Below are 19841 nucleotides of genomic sequence, written 5' to 3' on the forward strand. Positions count from 1 at the left end.
CAGCTGTGCCGAGCGAGCTGCAAGCGAAAGCGGACCGTCGGCACCTGCGGGCAGAGGCAAGGGGCAGCGCTCTCTCGGGAGGGACGGGGACACACACACACACAGACGCGCGCGCCTGCCCGCCTGCCGGAAAAAAAGGTGTATATACTAAGTTTTTTGGAGGGAAACCGCCCGGCTGTCGAAAGGGGCCCGCCTGCGAGGACGGGGACACACACACACACACACACACACACACACACACACACACACACAGCCACGCCTGCCTCCCTGGGAAAAGGCTGAAAAAACTAAGTTTTTTGGAGGGAAAACGCACGGGAGCCGAAAAAGGGGGCCGGCCTGCTTGCCCAGAGAGTCGAGACGCGGGAAAGTGCACAGAGGGAGCACGGGAACGGAGACGGGGAGGGGGAGGGGGAGAGAGAGACACACAGATGGACGAGAGACGAGACCCGAGAAGAAGGAGCTCCAGTCCACCTCGCTTGCTTGCTTGCTACGTCTGTCTTTTCACCGCTGAGAGAAGGTGGTGCACCGCTCCCGGAGGCGCTGCAATACCGGGCCGATGCGTGGAGAGGACGGAGCAAGCTCCTGATCCAGCTCCCTGTTCCAAAAATCCGTTTAATATGTGGTCCCCCGATGGGGGACGTATCAGATATTAAACTGATAAGAACAGATACTACACTTGATCTTAGCCAAAAGGCCGAGAAGCGATGCCCACAAAGGCGCGGAGCGACGCGCGGGCGTTCCGCTGGCGCACAGTGGCGCAGGCCGACTCCTCTGGAGCCCGGGACCCGCGCAGCTGCCGGCCTCCCTGCAGCCAGAGGCCTCAAAGCGGGACTCTGCTCCCCCTCTCTCTTGCCTGCCTGGCTGCCTTCCTGCCAGTCCCGGGCGGGGGCCCTGCTCTTTGATCTTCTGTCAACGGCCCGACAACGACCGCAGCCGCAGGGGGCGCCAGCCGCCCGGCCTCCTTAGCTTAGGCCCCTCCCACCAGCAGCAGCTGTGCCGAGCGAGCTGCAAGCGAAAGCGGACCGTCGGCACCTGCGGGCAGAGGCAAGGGGCAGCGCTCTCTCGGGAGGGACGGGGACACACACACACACAGACGCGCGCGCCTGCCCGCCTGCCGGAAAAAAAGGTGTATATACTAAGTTTTTTGGAGGGAAACCGCCCGGCTGTCGAAAGGGGCCCGCCTGCGAGGACGGGGACACACACACACACACACACACACACACACACACACACACACACACAAGCCACGCCTGCCTCCCTGGGAAAAGGCTGAAAAAACTAAGTTTTTTGGAGGGAAAACGCACGGGAGCCGAAAAAGGGGGCCGGCCTGCTTGCCCAGAGAGTCGAGACGCGGGAAAGTGCACAGAGGGAGCACGGGAACGGAGACGGGGAGGGGGAGGGGGAGAGAGAGACACACAGATGGACGAGAGACGAGACCCGAGAAGAAGGAGCTCCAGTCCACCTCGCTTGCTTGCTTGCTACGTCTGTCTTTTCACCGCTGAGAGAAGGTGGTGCACCGCTCCCGGAGGCGCTGCAATACCGGGCCGATGCGTGGAGAGGACGGAGCAAGCTCCTGATCCAGCTCCCTGTTCCAAAAATCCGTTTAATATGTGGTCCCCCGATGGGGGACGTATCAGATATTAAACTGATAAGAACAGATACTACACTTGATCTTAGCCAAAAGGCCGAGAAGCGATGCCCACAAAGGCGCGGAGCGACGCGCGGGCGTTCCGCTGGCGCACAGTGGCGCAGGCCGACTCCTCTGGAGCCCGGGACCCGCGCAGCTGCCGGCCTCCCTGCAGCCAGAGGCCTCAAAGCGGGACTCTGCTCCCCCTCTCTCTTGCCTGCCTGGCTGCCTTCCTGCCAGTCCCGGGCGGGGGCCCTGCTCTTTGATCTTCTGTCAACGGCCCGACAACGACCGCAGCCGCAGGGGGCGCCAGCCGCCCGGCCTCCTTAGCTTAGGCCCCTCCCACCAGCAGCAGCTGTGCCGAGCGAGCTGCAAGCGAAAGCGGACCGTCGGCACCTGCGGGCAGAGGCAAGGGGCAGCGCTCTCTCGGGAGGGACGGGGACACACACACACACAGACGCGCGCGCCTGCCCGCCTGCCGGAAAAAAAGGTGTATATACTAAGTTTTTTGGAGGGAAACCGCCCGGCTGTCGAAAGGGGCCCGCCTGCGAGGACGGGGACACACACACACACACACACACACACACACACACACACACACACACACAAGCCACGCCTGCCTCCCTGGGAAAAGGCTGAAAAAACTAAGTTTTTTGGAGGGAAAACGCACGGGAGCCGAAAAAGGGGGCCGGCCTGCTTGCCCAGAGAGTCGAGACGCGGGAAAGTGCACAGAGGGAGCACGGGAACGGAGACGGGGAGGGGGAGGGGGAGAGAGAGACACACAGATGGACGAGAGACGAGACCCGAGAAGAAGGAGCTCCAGTCCACCTCGCTTGCTTGCTTGCTACGTCTGTCTTTTCACCGCTGAGAGAAGGTGGTGCACCGCTCCCGGAGGCGCTGCAATACCGGGCCGATGCGTGGAGAGGACGGAGCAAGCTCCTGATCCAGCTCCCTGTTCCAAAAATCCGTTTAATATGTGGTCCCCCGATGGGGGACGTATCAGATATTAAACTGATAAGAACAGATACTACACTTGATCTTAGCCAAAAGGCCGAGAAGCGATGCCCACAAAGGCGCGGAGCGACGCGCGGGCGTTCCGCTGGCGCACAGTGGCGCAGGCCGACTCCTCTGGAGCCCGGGACCCGCGCAGCTGCCGGCCTCCCTGCAGCCAGAGGCCTCAAAGCGGGACTCTGCTCCCCCTCTCTCTTGCCTGCCTGGCTGCCTTCCTGCCAGTCCCGGGCGGGGGCCCTGCTCTTTGATCTTCTGTCAACGGCCCGACAACGACCGCAGCCGCAGGGGGCGCCAGCCGCCCGGCCTCCTTAGCTTAGGCCCCTCCCACCAGCAGCAGCTGTGCCGAGCGAGCTGCAAGCGAAAGCGGACCGTCGGCACCTGCGGGCAGAGGCAAGGGGCAGCGCTCTCTCGGGAGGGACGGGGACACACACACACACAGACGCGCGCGCCTGCCCGCCTGCCGGAAAAAAAGGTGTATATACTAAGTTTTTTGGAGGGAAACCGCCCGGCTGTCGAAAGGGGCCCGCCTGCGAGGACGGGGACACACACACACACACACACACACACACACACACACACACACACACACAAGCCACGCCTGCCTCCCTGGGAAAAGGCTGAAAAAACTAAGTTTTTTGGAGGGAAAACGCACGGGAGCCGAAAAAGGGGGCCGGCCTGCTTGCCCAGAGAGTCGAGACGCGGGAAAGTGCACAGAGGGAGCACGGGAACGGAGACGGGGAGGGGGAGGGGGAGAGAGAGACACACAGATGGACGAGAGACGAGACCCGAGAAGAAGGAGCTCCAGTCCACCTCGCTTGCTTGCTTGCTACGTCTGTCTTTTCACCGCTGAGAGAAGGTGGTGCACCGCTCCCGGAGGCGCTGCAATACCGGGCCGATGCGTGGAGAGGACGGAGCAAGCTCCTGATCCAGCTCCCTGTTCCAAAAATCCGTTTAATATGTGGTCCCCCGATGGGGGACGTATCAGATATTAAACTGATAAGAACAGATACTACACTTGATCTTAGCCAAAAGGCCGAGAAGCGATGCCCACAAAGGCGCGGAGCGACGCGCGGGCGTTCCGCTGGCGCACAGTGGCGCAGGCCGACTCCTCTGGAGCCCGGGACCCGCGCAGCTGCCGGCCTCCCTGCAGCCAGAGGCCTCAAAGCGGGACTCTGCTCCCCCTCTCTCTTGCCTGCCTGGCTGCCTTCCTGCCAGTCCCGGGCGGGGGCCCTGCTCTTTGATCTTCTGTCAACGGCCCGACAACGACCGCAGCCGCAGGGGGCGCCAGCCGCCCGGCCTCCTTAGCTTAGGCCCCTCCCACCAGCAGCAGCTGTGCCGAGCGAGCTGCAAGCGAAAGCGGACCGTCGGCACCTGCGGGCAGAGGCAAGGGGCAGCGCTCTCTCGGGAGGGACGGGGACACACACACACACAGACGCGCGCGCCTGCCCGCCTGCCGGAAAAAAAGGTGTATATACTAAGTTTTTTGGAGGGAAACCGCCCGGCTGTCGAAAGGGGCCCGCCTGCGAGGACGGGGACACACACACACACACACACACACACACACACACACACACACACACACAAGCCACGCCTGCCTCCCTGGGAAAAGGCTGAAAAAACTAAGTTTTTTGGAGGGAAAACGCACGGGAGCCGAAAAAGGGGGCCGGCCTGCTTGCCCAGAGAGTCGAGACGCGGGAAAGTGCACAGAGGGAGCACGGGAACGGAGACGGGGAGGGGGAGGGGGAGAGAGAGACACACAGATGGACGAGAGACGAGACCCGAGAAGAAGGAGCTCCAGTCCACCTCGCTTGCTTGCTTGCTACGTCTGTCTTTTCACCGCTGAGAGAAGGTGGTGCACCGCTCCCGGAGGCGCTGCAATACCGGGCCGATGCGTGGAGAGGACGGAGCAAGCTCCTGATCCAGCTCCCTGTTCCAAAAATCCGTTTAATATGTGGTCCCCCGATGGGGGACGTATCAGATATTAAACTGATAAGAACAGATACTACACTTGATCTTAGCCAAAAGGCCGAGAAGCGATGCCCACAAAGGCGCGGAGCGACGCGCGGGCGTTCCGCTGGCGCACAGTGGCGCAGGCCGACTCCTCTGGAGCCCGGGACCCGCGCAGCTGCCGGCCTCCCTGCAGCCAGAGGCCTCAAAGCGGGACTCTGCTCCCCCTCTCTCTTGCCTGCCTGGCTGCCTTCCTGCCAGTCCCGGGCGGGGGCCCTGCTCTTTGATCTTCTGTCAACGGCCCGACAACGACCGCAGCCGCAGGGGGCGCCAGCCGCCCGGCCTCCTTAGCTTAGGCCCCTCCCACCAGCAGCAGCTGTGCCGAGCGAGCTGCAAGCGAAAGCGGACCGTCGGCACCTGCGGGCAGAGGCAAGGGGCAGCGCTCTCTCGGGAGGGACGGGGACACACACACACACAGACGCGCGCGCCTGCCCGCCTGCCGGAAAAAAAGGTGTATATACTAAGTTTTTTGGAGGGAAACCGCCCGGCTGTCGAAAGGGGCCCGCCTGCGAGGACGGGGACACACACACACACACACACACACACACACACACACACACACACACACGCCACGCCTGCCTCCCTGGGAAAAGGCTGAAAAAACTAAGTTTTTTGGAGGGAAAACGCACGGGAGCCGAAAAAGGGGGCCGGCCTGCTTGCCCAGAGAGTCGAGACGCGGGAAAGTGCACAGAGGGAGCACGGGAACGGAGACGGGGAGGGGGAGGGGGAGAGAGAGACACACAGATGGACGAGAGACGAGACCCGAGAAGAAGGAGCTCCAGTCCACCTCGCTTGCTTGCTTGCTACGTCTGTCTTTTCACCGCTGAGAGAAGGTGGTGCACCGCTCCCGGAGGCGCTGCAATACCGGGCCGATGCGTGGAGAGGACGGAGCAAGCTCCTGATCCAGCTCCCTGTTCCAAAAATCCGTTTAATATGTGGTCCCCCGATGGGGGACGTATCAGATATTAAACTGATAAGAACAGATACTACACTTGATCTTAGCCAAAAGGCCGAGAAGCGATGCCCACAAAGGCGCGGAGCGACGCGCGGGCGTTCCGCTGGCGCACAGTGGCGCAGGCCGACTCCTCTGGAGCCCGGGACCCGCGCAGCTGCCGGCCTCCCTGCAGCCAGAGGCCTCAAAGCGGGACTCTGCTCCCCCTCTCTCTTGCCTGCCTGGCTGCCTTCCTGCCAGTCCCGGGCGGGGGCCCTGCTCTTTGATCTTCTGTCAACGGCCCGACAACGACCGCAGCCGCAGGGGGCGCCAGCCGCCCGGCCTCCTTAGCTTAGGCCCCTCCCACCAGCAGCAGCTGTGCCGAGCGAGCTGCAAGCGAAAGCGGACCGTCGGCACCTGCGGGCAGAGGCAAGGGGCAGCGCTCTCTCGGGAGGGACGGGGACACACACACACACAGACGCGCGCGCCTGCCCGCCTGCCGGAAAAAAAGGTGTATATACTAAGTTTTTTGGAGGGAAACCGCCCGGCTGTCGAAAGGGGCCCGCCTGCGAGGACGGGGACACACACACACACACACACACACACACACACACACACACACACACACAAGCCACGCCTGCCTCCCTGGGAAAAGGCTGAAAAAACTAAGTTTTTTGGAGGGAAAACGCACGGGAGCCGAAAAAGGGGGCCGGCCTGCTTGCCCAGAGAGTCGAGACGCGGGAAAGTGCACAGAGGGAGCACGGGAACGGAGACGGGGAGGGGGAGGGGGAGAGAGAGACACACAGATGGACGAGAGACGAGACCCGAGAAGAAGGAGCTCCAGTCCACCTCGCTTGCTTGCTTGCTACGTCTGTCTTTTCACCGCTGAGAGAAGGTGGTGCACCGCTCCCGGAGGCGCTGCAATACCGGGCCGATGCGTGGAGAGGACGGAGCAAGCTCCTGATCCAGCTCCCTGTTCCAAAAATCCGTTTAATATGTGGTCCCCCGATGGGGGACGTATCAGATATTAAACTGATAAGAACAGATACTACACTTGATCTTAGCCAAAAGGCCGAGAAGCGATGCCCACAAAGGCGCGGAGCGACGCGCGGGCGTTCCGCTGGCGCACAGTGGCGCAGGCCGACTCCTCTGGAGCCCGGGACCCGCGCAGCTGCCGGCCTCCCTGCAGCCAGAGGCCTCAAAGCGGGACTCTGCTCCCCCTCTCTCTTGCCTGCCTGGCTGCCTTCCTGCCAGTCCCGGGCGGGGGCCCTGCTCTTTGATCTTCTGTCAACGGCCCGACAACGACCGCAGCCGCAGGGGGCGCCAGCCGCCCGGCCTCCTTAGCTTAGGCCCCTCCCACCAGCAGCAGCTGTGCCGAGCGAGCTGCAAGCGAAAGCGGACCGTCGGCACCTGCGGGCAGAGGCAAGGGGCAGCGCTCTCTCGGGAGGGACGGGGACACACACACACACAGACGCGCGCGCCTGCCCGCCTGCCGGAAAAAAAGGTGTATATACTAAGTTTTTTGGAGGGAAACCGCCCGGCTGTCGAAAGGGGCCCGCCTGCGAGGACGGGGACACACACACACACACACACACACACACACACACACACACACACACACAAGCCACGCCTGCCTCCCTGGGAAAAGGCTGAAAAAACTAAGTTTTTTGGAGGGAAAACGCACGGGAGCCGAAAAAGGGGGCCGGCCTGCTTGCCCAGAGAGTCGAGACGCGGGAAAGTGCACAGAGGGAGCACGGGAACGGAGACGGGGAGGGGGAGGGGGAGAGAGAGACACACAGATGGACGAGAGACGAGACCCGAGAAGAAGGAGCTCCAGTCCACCTCGCTTGCTTGCTTGCTACGTCTGTCTTTTCACCGCTGAGAGAAGGTGGTGCACCGCTCCCGGAGGCGCTGCAATACCGGGCCGATGCGTGGAGAGGACGGAGCAAGCTCCTGATCCAGCTCCCTGTTCCAAAAATCCGTTTAATATGTGGTCCCCCGATGGGGGACGTATCAGATATTAAACTGATAAGAACAGATACTACACTTGATCTTAGCCAAAAGGCCGAGAAGCGATGCCCACAAAGGCGCGGAGCGACGCGCGGGCGTTCCGCTGGCGCACAGTGGCGCAGGCCGACTCCTCTGGAGCCCGGGACCCGCGCAGCTGCCGGCCTCCCTGCAGCCAGAGGCCTCAAAGCGGGACTCTGCTCCCCCTCTCTCTTGCCTGCCTGGCTGCCTTCCTGCCAGTCCCGGGCGGGGGCCCTGCTCTTTGATCTTCTGTCAACGGCCCGACAACGACCGCAGCCGCAGGGGGCGCCAGCCGCCCGGCCTCCTTAGCTTAGGCCCCTCCCACCAGCAGCAGCTGTGCCGAGCGAGCTGCAAGCGAAAGCGGACCGTCGGCACCTGCGGGCAGAGGCAAGGGGCAGCGCTCTCTCGGGAGGGACGGGGACACACACACACACAGACGCGCGCGCCTGCCCGCCTGCCGGAAAAAAAGGTGTATATACTAAGTTTTTTGGAGGGAAACCGCCCGGCTGTCGAAAGGGGCCCGCCTGCGAGGACGGGGACACACACACACACACACACACACACACACACACACACACACACACACAAGCCACGCCTGCCTCCCTGGGAAAAGGCTGAAAAAACTAAGTTTTTTGGAGGGAAAACGCACGGGAGCCGAAAAAGGGGGCCGGCCTGCTTGCCCAGAGAGTCGAGACGCGGGAAAGTGCACAGAGGGAGCACGGGAACGGAGACGGGGAGGGGGAGGGGGAGAGAGAGACACACAGATGGACGAGAGACGAGACCCGAGAAGAAGGAGCTCCAGTCCACCTCGCTTGCTTGCTTGCTACGTCTGTCTTTTCACCGCTGAGAGAAGGTGGTGCACCGCTCCCGGAGGCGCTGCAATACCGGGCCGATGCGTGGAGAGGACGGAGCAAGCTCCTGATCCAGCTCCCTGTTCCAAAAATCCGTTTAATATGTGGTCCCCCGATGGGGGACGTATCAGATATTAAACTGATAAGAACAGATACTACACTTGATCTTAGCCAAAAGGCCGAGAAGCGATGCCCACAAAGGCGCGGAGCGACGCGCGGGCGTTCCGCTGGCGCACAGTGGCGCAGGCCGACTCCTCTGGAGCCCGGGACCCGCGCAGCTGCCGGCCTCCCTGCAGCCAGAGGCCTCAAAGCGGGACTCTGCTCCCCCTCTCTCTTGCCTGCCTGGCTGCCTTCCTGCCAGTCCCGGGCGGGGGCCCTGCTCTTTGATCTTCTGTCAACGGCCCGACAACGACCGCAGCCGCAGGGGGCGCCAGCCGCCCGGCCTCCTTAGCTTAGGCCCCTCCCACCAGCAGCAGCTGTGCCGAGCGAGCTGCAAGCGAAAGCGGACCGTCGGCACCTGCGGGCAGAGGCAAGGGGCAGCGCTCTCTCGGGAGGGACGGGGACACACACACACACAGACGCGCGCGCCTGCCCGCCTGCCGGAAAAAAAGGTGTATATACTAAGTTTTTTGGAGGGAAACCGCCCGGCTGTCGAAAGGGGCCCGCCTGCGAGGACGGGGACACACACACACACACACACACACACACACACACACACACACACACACAAGCCACGCCTGCCTCCCTGGGAAAAGGCTGAAAAAACTAAGTTTTTTGGAGGGAAAACGCACGGGAGCCGAAAAAGGGGGCCGGCCTGCTTGCCCAGAGAGTCGAGACGCGGGAAAGTGCACAGAGGGAGCACGGGAACGGAGACGGGGAGGGGGAGGGGGAGAGAGAGACACACAGATGGACGAGAGACGAGACCCGAGAAGAAGGAGCTCCAGTCCACCTCGCTTGCTTGCTTGCTACGTCTGTCTTTTCACCGCTGAGAGAAGGTGGTGCACCGCTCCCGGAGGCGCTGCAATACCGGGCCGATGCGTGGAGAGGACGGAGCAAGCTCCTGATCCAGCTCCCTGTTCCAAAAATCCGTTTAATATGTGGTCCCCCGATGGGGGACGTATCAGATATTAAACTGATAAGAACAGATACTACACTTGATCTTAGCCAAAAGGCCGAGAAGCGATGCCCACAAAGGCGCGGAGCGACGCGCGGGCGTTCCGCTGGCGCACAGTGGCGCAGGCCGACTCCTCTGGAGCCCGGGACCCGCGCAGCTGCCGGCCTCCCTGCAGCCAGAGGCCTCAAAGCGGGACTCTGCTCCCCCTCTCTCTTGCCTGCCTGGCTGCCTTCCTGCCAGTCCCGGGCGGGGGCCCTGCTCTTTGATCTTCTGTCAACGGCCCGACAACGACCGCAGCCGCAGGGGGCGCCAGCCGCCCGGCCTCCTTAGCTTAGGCCCCTCCCACCAGCAGCAGCTGTGCCGAGCGAGCTGCAAGCGAAAGCGGACCGTCGGCACCTGCGGGCAGAGGCAAGGGGCAGCGCTCTCTCGGGAGGGACGGGGACACACACACACACAGACGCGCGCGCCTGCCCGCCTGCCGGAAAAAAAGGTGTATATACTAAGTTTTTTGGAGGGAAACCGCCCGGCTGTCGAAAGGGGCCCGCCTGCGAGGACGGGGACACACACACACACACACACACACACACACACACACACACACACACACAAGCCACGCCTGCCTCCCTGGGAAAAGGCTGAAAAAACTAAGTTTTTTGGAGGGAAAACGCACGGGAGCCGAAAAAGGGGGCCGGCCTGCTTGCCCAGAGAGTCGAGACGCGGGAAAGTGCACAGAGGGAGCACGGGAACGGAGACGGGGAGGGGGAGGGGGAGAGAGAGACACACAGATGGACGAGAGACGAGACCCGAGAAGAAGGAGCTCCAGTCCACCTCGCTTGCTTGCTTGCTACGTCTGTCTTTTCACCGCTGAGAGAAGGTGGTGCACCGCTCCCGGAGGCGCTGCAATACCGGGCCGATGCGTGGAGAGGACGGAGCAAGCTCCTGATCCAGCTCCCTGTTCCAAAAATCCGTTTAATATGTGGTCCCCCGATGGGGGACGTATCAGATATTAAACTGATAAGAACAGATACTACACTTGATCTTAGCCAAAAGGCCGAGAAGCGATGCCCACAAAGGCGCGGAGCGACGCGCGGGCGTTCCGCTGGCGCACAGTGGCGCAGGCCGACTCCTCTGGAGCCCGGGACCCGCGCAGCTGCCGGCCTCCCTGCAGCCAGAGGCCTCAAAGCGGGACTCTGCTCCCCCTCTCTCTTGCCTGCCTGGCTGCCTTCCTGCCAGTCCCGGGCGGGGGCCCTGCTCTTTGATCTTCTGTCAACGGCCCGACAACGACCGCAGCCGCAGGGGGCGCCAGCCGCCCGGCCTCCTTAGCTTAGGCCCCTCCCACCAGCAGCAGCTGTGCCGAGCGAGCTGCAAGCGAAAGCGGACCGTCGGCACCTGCGGGCAGAGGCAAGGGGCAGCGCTCTCTCGGGAGGGACGGGGACACACACACACACAGACGCGCGCGCCTGCCCGCCTGCCGGAAAAAAAGGTGTATATACTAAGTTTTTTGGAGGGAAACCGCCCGGCTGTCGAAAGGGGCCCGCCTGCGAGGACGGGGACACACACACACACACACACACACACACACACACACACACACACACACAAGCCACGCCTGCCTCCCTGGGAAAAGGCTGAAAAAACTAAGTTTTTTGGAGGGAAAACGCACGGGAGCCGAAAAAGGGGGCCGGCCTGCTTGCCCAGAGAGTCGAGACGCGGGAAAGTGCACAGAGGGAGCACGGGAACGGAGACGGGGAGGGGGAGGGGGAGAGAGAGACACACAGATGGACGAGAGACGAGACCCGAGAAGAAGGAGCTCCAGTCCACCTCGCTTGCTTGCTTGCTACGTCTGTCTTTTCACCGCTGAGAGAAGGTGGTGCACCGCTCCCGGAGGCGCTGCAATACCGGGCCGATGCGTGGAGAGGACGGAGCAAGCTCCTGATCCAGCTCCCTGTTCCAAAAATCCGTTTAATATGTGGTCCCCCGATGGGGGACGTATCAGATATTAAACTGATAAGAACAGATACTACACTTGATCTTAGCCAAAAGGCCGAGAAGCGATGCCCACAAAGGCGCGGAGCGACGCGCGGGCGTTCCGCTGGCGCACAGTGGCGCAGGCCGACTCCTCTGGAGCCCGGGACCCGCGCAGCTGCCGGCCTCCCTGCAGCCAGAGGCCTCAAAGCGGGACTCTGCTCCCCCTCTCTCTTGCCTGCCTGGCTGCCTTCCTGCCAGTCCCGGGCGGGGGCCCTGCTCTTTGATCTTCTGTCAACGGCCCGACAACGACCGCAGCCGCAGGGGGCGCCAGCCGCCCGGCCTCCTTAGCTTAGGCCCCTCCCACCAGCAGCAGCTGTGCCGAGCGAGCTGCAAGCGAAAGCGGACCGTCGGCACCTGCGGGCAGAGGCAAGGGGCAGCGCTCTCTCGGGAGGGACGGGGACACACACACACACAGACGCGCGCGCCTGCCCGCCTGCCGGAAAAAAAGGTGTATATACTAAGTTTTTTGGAGGGAAACCGCCCGGCTGTCGAAAGGGGCCCGCCTGCGAGGACGGGGACACACACACACACACACACACACACACACACACACACACACACACACAAGCCACGCCTGCCTCCCTGGGAAAAGGCTGAAAAAACTAAGTTTTTTGGAGGGAAAACGCACGGGAGCCGAAAAAGGGGGCCGGCCTGCTTGCCCAGAGAGTCGAGACGCGGGAAAGTGCACAGAGGGAGCACGGGAACGGAGACGGGGAGGGGGAGGGGGAGAGAGAGACACACAGATGGACGAGAGACGAGACCCGAGAAGAAGGAGCTCCAGTCCACCTTGCTACGTCTGTCTTTTCACCGCTGAGAGAAGGTGGTGCACCGCTCCCGGAGGCGCTGCAATACCGGGCCGATGCGTGGAGAGGACGGAGCAAGCTCCTGATCCAGCTCCCTGTTCCAAAAATCCGTTTAATATGTGGTCCCCCGATGGGGGACGTATCAGATATTAAACTGATAAGAACAGATACTACACTTGATCTTAGCCAAAAGGCCGAGAAGCGATGCCCACAAAGGCGCGGAGCGACGCGCGGGCGTTCCGCTGGCGCACAGTGGCGCAGGCCGACTCCTCTGGAGCCCGGGACCCGCGCAGCTGCCGGCCTCCCTGCAGCCAGAGGCCTCAAAGCGGGACTCTGCTCCCCCTCTCTCTTGCCTGCCTGGCTGCCTTCCTGCCAGTCCCGGGCGGGGGCCCTGCTCTTTGATCTTCTGTCAACGGCCCGACAACGACCGCAGCCGCAGGGGGCGCCAGCCGCCCGGCCTCCTTAGCTTAGGCCCCTCCCACCAGCAGCAGCTGTGCCGAGCGAGCTGCAAGCGAAAGCGGACCGTCGGCACCTGCGGGCAGAGGCAAGGGGCAGCGCTCTCTCGGGAGGGACGGGGACACACACACACACAGACGCGCGCGCCTGCCCGCCTGCCGGAAAAAAAGGTGTATATACTAAGTTTTTTGGAGGGAAACCGCCCGGCTGTCGAAAGGGGCCCGCCTGCGAGGACGGGGACACACACACACACACACACACACACACACACACACACACACACACACACAAGCCACGCCTGCCTCCCTGGGAAAAGGCTGAAAAAACTAAGTTTTTTGGAGGGAAAACGCACGGGAGCCGAAAAAGGGGGCCGGCCTGCTTGCCCAGAGAGTCGAGACGCGGGAAAGTGCACAGAGGGAGCACGGGAACGGAGACGGGGAGGGGGAGGGGGAGAGAGAGACACACAGATGGACGAGAGACGAGACCCGAGAAGAAGGAGCTCCAGTCCACCTCGCTTGCTTGCTTGCTACGTCTGTCTTTTCACCGCTGAGAGAAGGTGGTGCACCGCTCCCGGAGGCGCTGCAATACCGGGCCGATGCGTGGAGAGGACGGAGCAAGCTCCTGATCCAGCTCCCTGTTCCAAAAATCCGTTTAATATGTGGTCCCCCGATGGGGGACGTATCAGATATTAAACTGATAAGAACAGATACTACACTTGATCTTAGCCAAAAGGCCGAGAAGCGATGCCCACAAAGGCGCGGAGCGACGCGCGGGCGTTCCGCTGGCGCACAGTGGCGCAGGCCGACTCCTCTGGAGCCCGGGACCCGCGCAGCTGCCGGCCTCCCTGCAGCCAGAGGCCTCAAAGCGGGACTCTGCTCCCCCTCTCTCTTGCCTGCCTGGCTGCCTTCCTGCCAGTCCCGGGCGGGGGCCCTGCTCTTTGATCTTCTGTCAACGGCCCGACAACGACCGCAGCCGCAGGGGGCGCCAGCCGCCCGGCCTCCTTAGCTTAGGCCCCTCCCACCAGCAGCAGCTGTGCCGAGCGAGCTGCAAGCGAAAGCGGACCGTCGGCACCTGCGGGCAGAGGCAAGGGGCAGCGCTCTCTCGGGAGGGACGGGGACACACACACACACAGACGCGCGCGCCTGCCCGCCTGCCGGAAAAAAAGGTGTATATACTAAGTTTTTTGGAGGGAAACCGCCCGGCTGTCGAAAGGGGCCCGCCTGCGAGGACGGGGACACACACACACACACACACACACACACACACACACACACACACACACAAGCCACGCCTGCCTCCCTGGGAAAAGGCTGAAAAAACTAAGTTTTTTGGAGGGAAAACGCACGGGAGCCGAAAAAGGGGGCCGGCCTGCTTGCCCAGAGAGTCGAGACGCGGGAAAGTGCACAGAGGGAGCACGGGAACGGAGACGGGGAGGGGGAGGGGGAGAGAGAGACACACAGATGGACGAGAGACGAGACCCGAGAAGAAGGAGCTCCAGTCCACCTCGCTTGCTTGCTTGCTACGTCTGTCTTTTCACCGCTGAGAGAAGGTGGTGCACCGCTCCCGGAGGCGCTGCAATACCGGGCCGATGCGTGGAGAGGACGGAGCAAGCTCCTGATCCAGCTCCCTGTTCCAAAAATCCGTTTAATATGTGGTCCCCCGATGGGGGACGTATCAGATATTAAACTGATAAGAACAGATACTACACTTGATCTTAGCCAAAAGGCCGAGAAGCGATGCCCACAAAGGCGCGGAGCGACGCGCGGGCGTTCCGCTGGCGCACAGTGGCGCAGGCCGACTCCTCTGGAGCCCGGGACCCGCGCAGCTGCCGGCCTCCCTGCAGCCAGAGGCCTCAAAGCGGGACTCTGCTCCCCCTCTCTCTTGCCTGCCTGGCTGCCTTCCTGCCAGTCCCGGGCGGGGGCCCTGCTCTTTGATCTTCTGTCAACGGCCCGACAACGACCGCAGCCGCAGGGGGCGCCAGCCGCCCGGCCTCCTTAGCTTAGGCCCCTCCCACCAGCAGCAGCTGTGCCGAGCGAGCTGCAAGCGAAAGCGGACCGTCGGCACCTGCGGGCAGAGGCAAGGGGCAGCGCTCTCTCGGGAGGGACGGGGACACACACACACACAGACGCGCGCGCCTGCCCGCCTGCCGGAAAAAAAGGTGTATATACTAAGTTTTTTGGAGGGAAACCGCCCGGCTGTCGAAAGGGGCCCGCCTGCGAGGACGGGGACACACACACACACACACACACACACACACACACACACACACACACACACAGCCACGCCTGCCTCCCTGGGAAAAGGCTGAAAAAACTAAGTTTTTTGGAGGGAAAACGCACGGGAGCCGAAAAAGGGGGCCGGCCTGCTTGCCCAGAGAGTCGAGACGCGGGAAAGTGCACAGAGGGAGCACGGGAACGGAGACGGGGAGGGGGAGGGGGAGAGAGAGACACACAGATGGACGAGAGACGAGACCCGAGAAGAAGGAGCTCCAGTCCACCTCGCTTGCTTGCTTGCTACGTCTGTCTTTTCACCGCTGAGAGAAGGTGGTGCACCGCTCCCGGAGGCGCTGCAATACCGGGCCGATGCGTGGAGAGGACGGAGCAAGCTCCTGATCCAGCTCCCTGTTCCAAAAATCCGTTTAATATGTGGTCCCCCGATGGGGGACGTATCAGATATTAAACTGATAAGAACAGATTTTTTTTTTTTTTTTTTTTTTTTTTATTATTAAAGTACAAAAGAAACAAGTTAACACAAATCATCACAACACAAAACAACACCAAACAGCACAAAAACCAAAAACAACGAAAACCAACCCTTCTTCAGTCTAACACAAAAAGAGTCTTCCACCGCTCTTTAGCCGCATGGAAACCCCATCTCCTATAATCATGTCTCTGTAATTTACACAATTCATGCCTAATCCGCCCACTTATCCCCTGTACACCCACATCAGCCCCGTATTTCACCAAATGGTTCCTGCAGTCCCATAAGACCATTTTAATCAAACACACCAAGAACCATAGCAAAAAGTTTGTTCTCCCATCACCCTTAACCGACCGCCAACCCCATAAAACCATGTGCTCAGTCAGTGCAAAATTTGCCCACAAACCTGCGAAAAGGGGCCTATGCTGACCCCAGACAGCCTGCGCAACCCCACAACCCCAGAACACATGTGCAACAGATTCCACCTCAGAGCATCCAGTTCTTGGACACTCCGGAGACCTCGTCAGTCTGTGTTGACACATGACCTCCCGCACAGAAAGCCTCTTCCACCCACCCAACCAATTGAGGTCCTTCATCCTATTAGGGAGACCCTTGTGATGAAGGAATCTCCAACGGTGTTCCGGTACCGTAATCTGAGGATACTCCTTCCGCACGCACACCTCTCTCGCTCTCTCATATAAAACCCAGTGTCTCATACACTCCTCATCCACCTGGGCCCCAGAATACTTCTTCAACCAGATAGTTGCCTGCTTATAAAACCATGGCTGCTGTTCTGCCTTGGGAATGGCGTTTGTCCACCTGCACAAAGGCCGCGCCGCCCACGAGAACCAGAACCTGGCGAAAAACTGATGCTCATGCTGCACCTCTCCATACACTGCACCACACACACCTGCTACAAAAATCGCATTCAGTTTCAAAGGAAGATCTGGAACAGCCCGCCCGCCTTGGTGAGTGCCCTTGTACATGTCTATCCGTTTTATGTACTCATATTTCCCGTTCCAGATAAAAAGAAACACTAACCTCGTGAGCTTCTTGTTATAACACGCAGGGATCGGAAAAACGTGTGCCAAAAAGACCAACATCGGGAGGATGTCCAGCTTTATCACCATCACCTTCCCAATATATGATAACTGCCTAGCCCTCCACATACCCAATTTGCGACTAACCTTATTCATCAACGCCTCCCAGTTCCGTAGCCCTAACACACCGGATCCAAATTCCACCCCCAAAATCTTTACAGGACCAGGGTCCGCCTTCAAAACCCTCACCACCTCATCCTTATTCCGCCAAAACCCAAATACCTTTACCACACTCTTTCCACGATTAATCCTCGAGCCTGTCGCCCGACCAAAGATGTCCACCGTCTCCAAAGCATGTTGCAAACTAGACTCCGAATTTAACAATAAGGTAACATCATCTGCATATGCGACAAGCTTCGTCTGACGACCTCCATTCCCTGGCACACACAAACCGTTTACCCTGCTATTAGCTCTAATCATAGTAAGTAATGGTTCTAAATATAAAATATACAAAAGGGGCGACAAAGGACATCCCTGCCTCACCCCTCTCCCTATCCTAACCTTCTCCCCCAGGTGCCCATTAATACATACTCTAAAACCAATGTTAGAATATAACAATTTTAGCCAGTCCACAAACTGTGGTCTCAGGCCTGCCCTATACAGCACCATCCACAAAAAGGGGAGGTGAACCTTATCAAAGGCCTTTTCCTGGTCTAGACTCACAACCAACAGGGGTAAAAGCCTATCTTCCACCCAGGAGATTGAGTCTCTGACAAGTCTCAAGTTCCAAAAAATTGATCGTCCAGCCACTCCGCACGTCTGGTCGGGGTGAATCAGAATTGGCAATACCTGTCGCAACCTAGTGCTCAGGACTTTAGCAAGAATCTTATAATCAACGCACAGCAACTGTATTGGCCTCCAATTTCCCAGGTCTAGGGGATCCCCCTTTTTAAAAATCAAGGCCAAAACTCCCTGCCGCATCGATTCGCATAAACCCCGCCCACCCAGAATTTCTTCAAAAACCTCCACCAGGATTGGACCAAGCAAGTCCCAAAAGGCCAGATAAAATTCCACAGGCAGCCCATCAATGCCAGGAACTTTGCCTTTACCTAAACTGCGCGCAGCACTTTCTATTTCCAACAGACTTATTCTGGAGTCCAGCCCTTCCATCTCCTGTGCATCTGCTCTATTTGATACCACATTAACTATCTCCTCCATGTTGTCTGTGTTTGTGACTTCCTCTTGGAAGCAAACCTCATAATACCGCACCGCAGCCGCCACCATACCTTCTGAAGACTTGACAACAGTATCCGGACTCACCCGGATACCCTCAAAAATCCTCCGCCCTTGCTTTGCCCTCACTGACCGAAATAACTGGCCAGTCACCTCTTCTGACGGTTCCATAACCCTGTCCCTTACACGGAACAGAAAATCCCGTGCCTTTTTAACGTAAATCCCTTTTAGTTTAACCTTCAACTCCTGAGCTGCCTGGAAGTCGAAAGCCAGACCGCTGTTCCCGTGCTCATAAATCTTCTGCAGCACACTCTGCAAAAGCCATACCTCCCTGTTCTCTCTATGCGCACGTAAAGAACAATACTGCTGCGAAACTATTTTAAGCCTGCGCTTTAGGCCTTCCCACCAGTCAATCAAGGCTGGCCGAGTACTCTTTTGGGCTAACCATAGCTGCAGCTTGCCCCTAATTAACAAAAGATAATCATATTCCCTCAGGACAGCTGTGTTTAGCTTCCACACACCTTTCCCATAACAAGCACTCACATCCCCCATCTCTACTTGAACACTAACATGGTCCGAAAACCAAACCGGGGACACCGTGACATTTCGAACCGGGATACTTAAAGACACAAAAACGTAGTCCAGTCTCCTTCCCACACCCCTAGCATTCCTCCACGTAACCGGAAAGGCAGTGAAGTGCCCTGTAAAACTATCCCGTAGCTCAAAATCACGCAACAAGTGGCTTATTTCAATTGCCCCCGTGGTCCGGGACAAAATATCCTCGTTGAAATCACCCCCCAGAATAATACGCCGGTTTGTGGTACACCAGGGTGCCAAGTCCGAAAAGAAGCCTCTTCTCGCACTACGTTCTGCTGGTGCATAAACACAAATCAAACGAACCTTAGTGCCCGCCCATACCCCATCCACCACAATCACTCTCCCTGGACACACAACAAAAAACTCAGTTTCTTCCACCACTGTGCTCCCAAAAACAATGCCCACCCCTGCCGAATACACTCCCCCCACACTCCACCTCGATTTCAGATCGCCCCAGTCCTTTGCAAAGCGTCGCATGTCTCCTTCTCCCGCCAAGTGCACCTCCTGTAGGAAGCACACATCAAACCTTTGTTCTTTTAGGAACTTAAAGACCGCCGTCCTCTTTACTCTGTCCTTTAAACCTCTCACATTGATCGTTCGAACGAGAAGGCTCATGGCGGATCAAGATCTGTCTCTCTCTCCGAGCCATCCGACTGGCTGGAGGTGGAACTTCCCGAAATGTCTGATACAGGTGAATATCCACCCGAAATGGGACAGTGCGGAGTATCCTCCCCAGAGGTCGACTCAGCAACGTCTGGGGCCACCGACATGGCCCTCAAAGAAGCCCTGCCCCTCCTCCTTACTGGAGCCGGCGACTCCTCCCCAAACGTGTCACCTGACCCTTCCACTTCCATCTCTGGCAGCCGCTGTTCCTCCCTGTCCTCCTCCAGAAACTCCTCCAACGGATCTTCCCTCACCTTCTTCTCCTCCTCCGCCCCGGAATCACTCTCGACCTCCTCGTGCCGCCGCTTGGCCAATACTTTCCCCTGCTCCTGCTCACTTTCCGCCGTCTCCGGAACTGTCGCAATTTCTTCTTCCGTCTCCTGTTCAGCCGGACCTTGCTCCACTTCCTGCGGAAGCACAGCCTCCTGCACACCCACAGTAGCTGGAGCTACTTCCATCTCCCCACCGGCCATTTCTTCCTTATTCACTGTAGCAGCCTCCTCCTCCTCCTCTCCATCCACCCTCAATGTACCTTCATCATACTCTCTCGCCCTTTGCACATCCCTCCACACACAGTTCTTGAATAAATGTCCTTCCGCCTCGCACAAGGTGCACACTTTCCTCCGGCACTCCCTTGCCACGTGCCCGACCGCTCCACACACTGTACACTCATTCACTCGACATTCAGCTACTTGATGCCCAAAATTCCGGCACCGTCTACAAAACTTGGGCTGGTTCTGATAGTAGAGATA

The 19841-nt window shown here is 59.6% G+C and overlaps 15 non-coding genes and 1 pseudogene across 15 annotated transcripts; all 16 read right to left on the reverse strand.

The window, feature by feature from the left end:
* Positions 1 to 515: 515 nt before the first annotated feature.
* Positions 516 to 706, reverse strand: LOC138235744 (U2 spliceosomal RNA). Its single transcript, XR_011188295.1, has one exon. It is a non-coding gene; the product is annotated as a U2 spliceosomal RNA (small nuclear RNA).
* Positions 707 to 1506: 800 nt separating this feature from the next.
* On the reverse strand, positions 1507 to 1697 carry LOC138235745 (U2 spliceosomal RNA). The gene has a single exon (XR_011188296.1). It is a non-coding gene; the product is annotated as a U2 spliceosomal RNA (small nuclear RNA).
* An 802-nt stretch (positions 1698 to 2499) lies between these two features.
* On the reverse strand, positions 2500 to 2690 carry LOC138235746 (U2 spliceosomal RNA). Its single transcript, XR_011188297.1, has one exon. It is a non-coding gene; the product is annotated as a U2 spliceosomal RNA (small nuclear RNA).
* Positions 2691 to 3492: 802 nt separating this feature from the next.
* LOC138235747 (U2 spliceosomal RNA) lies at positions 3493 to 3683 on the reverse strand. The gene has a single exon (XR_011188298.1). It is a non-coding gene; the product is annotated as a U2 spliceosomal RNA (small nuclear RNA).
* An 802-nt stretch (positions 3684 to 4485) lies between these two features.
* LOC138235749 (U2 spliceosomal RNA) lies at positions 4486 to 4676 on the reverse strand. Its single transcript, XR_011188300.1, has one exon. It is a non-coding gene; the product is annotated as a U2 spliceosomal RNA (small nuclear RNA).
* An 800-nt stretch (positions 4677 to 5476) lies between these two features.
* Positions 5477 to 5667, reverse strand: LOC138235750 (U2 spliceosomal RNA). Its single transcript, XR_011188301.1, has one exon. It is a non-coding gene; the product is annotated as a U2 spliceosomal RNA (small nuclear RNA).
* Positions 5668 to 6469: 802 nt separating this feature from the next.
* LOC138235751 (U2 spliceosomal RNA) lies at positions 6470 to 6660 on the reverse strand. Its single transcript, XR_011188302.1, has one exon. It is a non-coding gene; the product is annotated as a U2 spliceosomal RNA (small nuclear RNA).
* Positions 6661 to 7462: 802 nt separating this feature from the next.
* On the reverse strand, positions 7463 to 7653 carry LOC138235752 (U2 spliceosomal RNA). Its single transcript, XR_011188303.1, has one exon. It is a non-coding gene; the product is annotated as a U2 spliceosomal RNA (small nuclear RNA).
* Positions 7654 to 8455: 802 nt separating this feature from the next.
* Positions 8456 to 8646, reverse strand: LOC138235753 (U2 spliceosomal RNA). Its single transcript, XR_011188304.1, has one exon. It is a non-coding gene; the product is annotated as a U2 spliceosomal RNA (small nuclear RNA).
* An 802-nt stretch (positions 8647 to 9448) lies between these two features.
* Positions 9449 to 9639, reverse strand: LOC138235754 (U2 spliceosomal RNA). The gene has a single exon (XR_011188305.1). It is a non-coding gene; the product is annotated as a U2 spliceosomal RNA (small nuclear RNA).
* Positions 9640 to 10441: 802 nt separating this feature from the next.
* On the reverse strand, positions 10442 to 10632 carry LOC138235755 (U2 spliceosomal RNA). The gene has a single exon (XR_011188306.1). It is a non-coding gene; the product is annotated as a U2 spliceosomal RNA (small nuclear RNA).
* An 802-nt stretch (positions 10633 to 11434) lies between these two features.
* On the reverse strand, positions 11435 to 11625 carry LOC138235756 (U2 spliceosomal RNA). The gene has a single exon (XR_011188307.1). It is a non-coding gene; the product is annotated as a U2 spliceosomal RNA (small nuclear RNA).
* Positions 11626 to 12415: 790 nt separating this feature from the next.
* Positions 12416 to 12606, reverse strand: LOC138235757 (U2 spliceosomal RNA). Its single transcript, XR_011188308.1, has one exon. It is a non-coding gene; the product is annotated as a U2 spliceosomal RNA (small nuclear RNA).
* An 804-nt stretch (positions 12607 to 13410) lies between these two features.
* LOC138235758 (U2 spliceosomal RNA) lies at positions 13411 to 13601 on the reverse strand. The gene has a single exon (XR_011188309.1). It is a non-coding gene; the product is annotated as a U2 spliceosomal RNA (small nuclear RNA).
* An 802-nt stretch (positions 13602 to 14403) lies between these two features.
* Positions 14404 to 14594, reverse strand: LOC138235760 (U2 spliceosomal RNA). Its single transcript, XR_011188311.1, has one exon. It is a non-coding gene; the product is annotated as a U2 spliceosomal RNA (small nuclear RNA).
* An 803-nt stretch (positions 14595 to 15397) lies between these two features.
* LOC138235762 (U2 spliceosomal RNA) lies at positions 15398 to 15598 on the reverse strand (annotated as a pseudogene).
* Between the last annotated feature and the right edge of the window lie 4243 nt (positions 15599 to 19841).

Source organism: Lepisosteus oculatus, unplaced genomic scaffold (genome assembly GCF_040954835.1).
Source record: "Lepisosteus oculatus isolate fLepOcu1 unplaced genomic scaffold, fLepOcu1.hap2 HAP2_SCAFFOLD_820, whole genome shotgun sequence".
Lineage (NCBI taxonomy): Eukaryota > Metazoa > Chordata > Actinopteri > Semionotiformes > Lepisosteidae > Lepisosteus > Lepisosteus oculatus.